A 6,508-nucleotide genomic window follows, 5' to 3' on the forward strand; every position below is an offset into this window, starting at 1 on the left:
TAGGCAGACTCAGCCCCTGAGAGCCAGGTCAAAGAAGGGAGGCTGGATGCCTGAGCTGCCCGCTGCGGCCCTGAAAGAAGAAGCAGCAGCAAGAGAAGTAGGGAAAGCTGCGGATAGAGCTAGCAAAAGCTCCCTGTTTGCAAATGTACTGAAAGGGTTCAGTACCTATTGCTGCTGTTATAGGAGGGCTGATATCCCCTTCCAGTGCACTCCCTTGGAAGAGGCCTGATTGCTGCTCTGCCACCAAAGGAACTGGTGGGAAGGCAAAAAAAGCGAGGCCCTGTAACTGATAAACAGGGTTAGCAAAAGCACTCTCCCTGGACCCGGGAGCCATCAGGACTTTGAAATTCTCCAAGAGAGGAGGAGTCTGACTCAGAGACTGGCCGAAACCTCGTTGGGTTAGGAGAACCGGAGGTTGCATATTGAACTTATAGACTGCGGTTTGCTGGGCAGAGGTCCAAGCCCAGTTGTACAGGGGTTAAGCTACCTGTGTACAGCAAAACAACTTTCTCCTGTGCCAGAATACATTTTAAGGAAATTGGAAAGACTGTGTTTATCGCTAGAAAGAAGACTGGCTGCAGTGCACAGCCCTGACAGTGACCTGCAGAAAACTATATAATAAACTTAAATGATGCCTGCATCTTCATGGACATGGCTCCAGAGAGACAAGGACAATTTTGCCTTATAAAGGCAAGGTCAAGAGTAGACTTTAGTCACCTCCCTAAGATGTTTGTATAGCCCTACCATATGACATGTTTAGTAGCAGAAGATTTAGCTGCCTAAAGCGGCCATGGTACCAATATTATGTTTCATTGTATTAATATGTTGTATCACCCTTCAATTCTCTTACAGGTTTAAATGTAGCTGTAGCTGCCGGTAGTTGCTGTGGACCAGTGATGGTCTACAGTCCTTGGTAGTCTTTGGAAATAACTGACAAGTGTCCAGATTCCCACACTGAAGGCCATTGTTGTGGCTATATGTTAGCTGTCCTGGAAGGAGGCCATGTGGGGTGAGCCCCAAAAGTAAAGGGTGCCTAGCTGCCAAGAGGGCAGGTGCCCAACTGGGCAAAGAAGAATACCCATCAGGTTTTGATCTCTATTGAGAGACACTTGACAGTTGGCAGCCTGTATACTGTCTTGCAGGCCTGCGTGACCATGCCCATGTCAGGGGTGGTACAAACCTCAACTGTAGAAACTTGGGAGAGGCCTGTTTGGAATGGAAGGTCTGAGGCACGGTTATGCATTTTTACAGGACGTGGCGGGAAGGTTTAAAAGTTGGTTTGAAAGTGTGAAATTTAGAAAGGTTGTGTATGTGATAAGGAGGAGAAGAGAAATGTTAAAAGGAAATTAATCAAATAGTACAGGCCAGTAAGCCAGAGAGAGTAAATAATTTACATTCTGCCTCCCTAAACAGAGGGTAAATAGTTATGCCAAAGTACTTAGGGGGAACTGATAAAAGAAATCCAACAGTTACTGTTTTGTTATAACTCTGAAGAACCCATGAAAAGGAACTGGCAAGGAAAATTAGAAGATCTTAGAGCAGATAAGTATGTTTTTCTCCTTATATAATTCCTCTGAAATTTGGCAATGCTTAATAAATATGGCAATACATTTCTTTGCATAAATTCAAAAAGACTGGTTCCTAATAGTGGTTTTATTAATGGAAAACTTTGACTGGAGTATCATGTTTTAAAGAAACCTGTCTAGACTCTGAAGACTTGAAGCCAATAAGAGTGCCACGGGAAAAGCCTGGTATCCTGCTTGGGAGCCCTGAAGATGGCTGGCACTGGAGCATCAGGCCCATGCCCTACCATCACTGGCAGTTGGTCAGAGTAGAAGGGGAGCAATAAGGATGCCTCTGCATCCCTGCAGAACCCCCACACACTCTGGGCCGCAATGAGTAGGAGTGCTACTGAGATGGGCCTTAAAGCCTAGAGCGTGGGCTCAGGTGGAATTGCTACAGGTGAGGGATTCACCTAACTCAGCAGATACTGCAGGCAGGCCTGATGGCAGCTGGATGGCTTGGCTTCCTGGCCCTACAGGGCACATTAAGATTCAATCATGAAATTCCAGCAAAGGTAGTCAGTTACCATTCTTGTTGTGTTTATGCAAACATCAGGCCAAATTGAATACAGTAGATAAATTAGTCTTGATTTGTTTTTTTTGATAACCATAGAGGAATTTTAAGAAGAAAAATCCTATTTCAATAGAAGTTGTTAAAGCTAAAATGGTTTCTTTCCCTTCCACCGGACCATTTGCTATAGTTTGTCTCTGCCAGGTCACAAGCCCAGCTCCTTCTGTGTCCAGGACAGCAGGGAGCCTGAGTGGAAGGTGACCTCTAACCAGACACACCCGCTGCAGATCACCCTGAAGAAGACAGCGGACCTCGCTGGACCCCTTGTAATCCTCCTAATGCTGTTGACTTTCGGCCCTTGCATTATTAACAGACTAGTCCAATTTGTCAAGAAGCGTATAGGGGTAGTTCAGTTGATAGTTCTGCATGCCCAGTACAGGCCTTTAGCAATGGTGAAATAGAAATGCAGTCCGTCTCATGATTGAGCCGGAAGTTCCAAGACAAGGGGGGAATGAAAGGACAGAACGGGACTGATAGCTGTGTCCCTAACTCCTCTTCCAAGAAAAAGCCACAGAATGTATCAGTTACTCAGCCTGTCCTTATCTCAGCCAATGGGAAGGCAAGGGAAACAAACCCAAGGCCAAAAGTATGCTGACCACCCTCCTGTCTTTGTGTAACCAGACCCTAGCTGCACCCTGCCCTTGCATCACTAGCCCCCGGCCCTCACTCAACCAACCGGAATCGGCCAAATCAGTGGTCAGAGTGTGCCCCCACCCCAAGCCCTATAAATTCTTTGTTCTCTTGGGACTTGGGGCTCTCTCGCATCCTGCCGCTGCACTGGTAAAGGAGGCAGAGGGACCAAGCCTGGGCTTGAATAAAGGCTGTTTGCTTTTGCATTGGACTCAGCTCCCTAGTGGTCTGTCTTTGGGGATCTTGAAATCTGGGCATAACAGCCCCAGTGATGAGTTGTTGAAATCAACCAAGATCTCTCAGCACAGGAGCCTCCGCGGGGGATGCAGCGGTTCTCTGGTCCTGTGGCTGGCCCTGGGGTATTGGAGAAGGCTGCTCTCTTGGACGTGCCTGCCTTGGCAATCAACGCTTAAAGTGGGCACTTGCATTACAAAAGGCAGAAAGAAAGAAAAAAACTCAGGAAGGGAGCTTCTCACTTGCAAGCCTCCTTTCCCTCGCTTTCTGCGGGGAACTGAGGCAGAGACCTTTCACCTCTGACCTTACTGAATTTAGTCTATGCCACCTGAAGGGATGTTTTAGCCCCTCCCCACCTCACCCTCCACCCCAGTTTTTTAAAAATGAGGAGTCTGGATACCAGTGGCATCCAGCTCCTTGGCTTTGACCTTTCACCTCCCTGACCCTCAAGCATAGTTTGTACATATTTAAGTAATACTATTGTAAATGAAAAAGGGGCTGTGGCATAACCTAACAAGTTCAGGGGGCCACAGGCAGGCCTGATAAGCTCAGCAGCCACACAGGATGGTCTGATCCTACATCCCTAACTGGGCAGGCCATGGTAGGTAGTCCCGTCCCAGGACTACAGCATCATAGCAAAGGTCAGCCTTTACCTCACGTGAGTTCTGTCCACTGTTCTTACGCATCGAGGGTAACAGACCTTGGAAATGGCACAGTAATCACCTTTTAGACCCTCGAGGACACAACACAGGTACCAGAACGCAAGATCCCCAGAACCCCTCATGGTTACCTGGTCCCCTGATACCATCTCTATGTGCTGTGTTAATGACTGGTTGTCCTGTCCTCCCAATGTAAACCATGTTTCTCTATTTTGCTTTTTATTCAGTCCTAGAGATTTGCCCGCTTTGCTTTCTCCCACCTCCTTAAATCTGTCACCAATGATTTGATGTATCCTCCTTGTTGTTGTTTTTTTTCTCCTTTAATCCTAAATGCATCCAAGGAACTGCAAACTGCCTTTTTCCAGAGCATTTTCTCAGTCTTTGAGATTTTGTTTCCAGGCAAACTTTGGCTCAAACTCTTTCTTAAAATTTTTTATAGGAATTCATTTTTTTTCTCTATTTTTTATTTTTTCATTTTTTTTTTTTTTTTTATTTCAGAGAGGAAGGGAGAGGAAAAGAGAGATGAAACATCAATGAGAATCATTGATCGGCTGCCACCTGCAGGCCCCACTCTGGGGATCAAGCCTGTAACCTGGGCATGTGCCCCAACTGGGAATCAAACCGTGGCCTCCTGGTTCATAGGCTGATGCTCAACCACTGCCACAATGGCCGGGCCATTTATTTATTTACTTACTTACTTGTTTATTTATTTATTTTTTAATCCTCACCTAAGGATATTTTTCCATTGATTTTTAGAGAGAGTGGAAGGAATGGAGAGAGAGAGAGAGAGAGAGAGAGAGAGAGAGAGAGAGGGAGAGAGAGAAACATCGATATGAGAGAAATGCATTGATTGGTTGCCTCCCGAATGCACCGGGACAGGGAATCGAGCCTGCAACCGAGGTACATGCCCTTGACCGGAATCAAACCCGGGACCCTTCAGTCCATGGGCAGATGCTCTATCCACTGAGCCAAATGGGCTAGGGCAACTCTTTTTTTTTAATGTGTTTATTGGGATGGTTTTTAAGAAGTTTATTGATTTTTAGAGAGAGAGGAAGGGGGAGAGAGAGAAACATTGATGGCACAATATTGATCAGCTGCCTGCCTCCTGCACACCCTCTACCAGGGAAGGAGCCTGCAACTTGGGCATGTGCCCTGACAAGGAATCAAACCAGCAACATCCTGGTGCACAGCAACCTCCTGGGAGAACGCCCACCCAACTGAGCCATACTGGCCAGTGCTCAAATAAGCTTTTATAATACTTTTCTGTATGTTGGGAGTTCTCTTGTTGGCATCATAATAAAATGAGTTATTTCAAAAGTGTCTTTATGGCATTTTTCCTGGAGAGTCAATGTTTACAAAAATGACATTTCCTTGTTCTGGGGCAATAGGTCTGTTTGGTCACAGTGTCTAGGAGAGACGTTTCCTCATCCATGGCTGCTGTCCAGACTCTGCATCCTCAACCAGGGAAAACGCAGGCTCCGAATAGGAGCATGAGTCATCAGGTCCTCCAGGAAAGGTGGTCCCGGAGCCAAGGCAACAGGAAAGGTAACCACTGGAAGCCCCTGAGCTTTGTCTGACAGTTGGGAACACAGGCCTGAGAGGGTGGGATTTCACTCCAGGTCTCCTGAGTCCTTTAGGGAGTGTTCGCATAGACTTGCAGTTTTAACAGCCTCCACTGCTCCGAGGCAGGATAGCAATGCCAGCTGTAAGCCAATCCTGATGGTGTTTATAACCTAGTAATTTGTATAAGCAAGTTCCAGTTATTGATGATGTGGAATAAAAGATGCCTCCCCTCTCAAAAGCAGTTCAAACTTCCCTGGTGCCTCTTACCTAAAGAAGGTAAGCGAAATCCAGAAGGCCTTTTGGCCACTGGATTAGAAATAAGAACAGGCCAGGTGAACTGGAGAACAGGTTAGACCAGCCGTGGGCAAACTATGGCCCGCGGGCCGGATCCGGCCCGTTTGAAATGAATAAAACTAAAAAAAAAGAAAAAAAGACCCTACCCTTTTATGTAATGATGTTTACTTTGAATTTATATTAGTTCACACAAACACTCCATCCATGCTTTTGTTCCGGCCCTCCGGTCCAGTTTAAGAACCCATTGTGGCCCTCGAGCCAAAAAGTTTGCCCACCCCTGGGTTAGACTGTGATCTGGAACCTCCCCTCCTCTGGGACCATGATCCCCATCTCACCCTAGAACATGCACCAAGGGTCACACACAGGACCCTGAGGCACTAGAGACCCCAGCGTGAGCAGGTAAGACCTGGATGGGAATCGGAGGTTCATGCTCGTGTGTGTGGCTATGGACAAGTTCCTTACCTTTGCCCCGTCTCAGTTTTCTCACGTGTAAAGGGGGTGCCAGTCGCCCTCTCTGCCGGGGTTGTGATGCTCCAGAAAACAGAACTTGCCGTCTCCCTCTCCTGGCCTGCCCCCTCTCCAACAGGTTCATAGTGCAGCTAATTCAGCAAACAGTCCTTTTCTCTTTAAAAGAGAAAGCAGTGCACACTCAAGGGTTTCTAGATGCTGGGCTCGGGCAGCCTCATGCTGCGGGTGAAGCCAGTGGTGTGCTGGTGAATGTGTGGCAACCGGCTCTTGGAGGAAAAACAAAGCCCAGTCCGTCGGGATTTGCACCACCAAGGATACCCTGCCCGGGCCGAGTTCCAAGCTCCCACTGAATGCAGAGTGGAAAAGAGGTGTGGGCAGCCCGCGCCCATGAGCCAGGGCAGCAGGTCCTCGAGTGATGTTTCGTTCAACATCTTTTCCTTACAGCGTCGATGAGACACAGTAGGAACTTAACTATTGCTTCTATCAGCCTGTGGTAAAATTGGTCTCGATATACATCATTTCCCTTA

Source organism: Myotis nattereri (genome assembly GCF_964212035.1).
Source record: "Myotis nattereri genome assembly, chromosome: 3".
Classification (NCBI taxonomy): domain Eukaryota; kingdom Metazoa; phylum Chordata; class Mammalia; order Chiroptera; family Vespertilionidae; genus Myotis; species Myotis nattereri.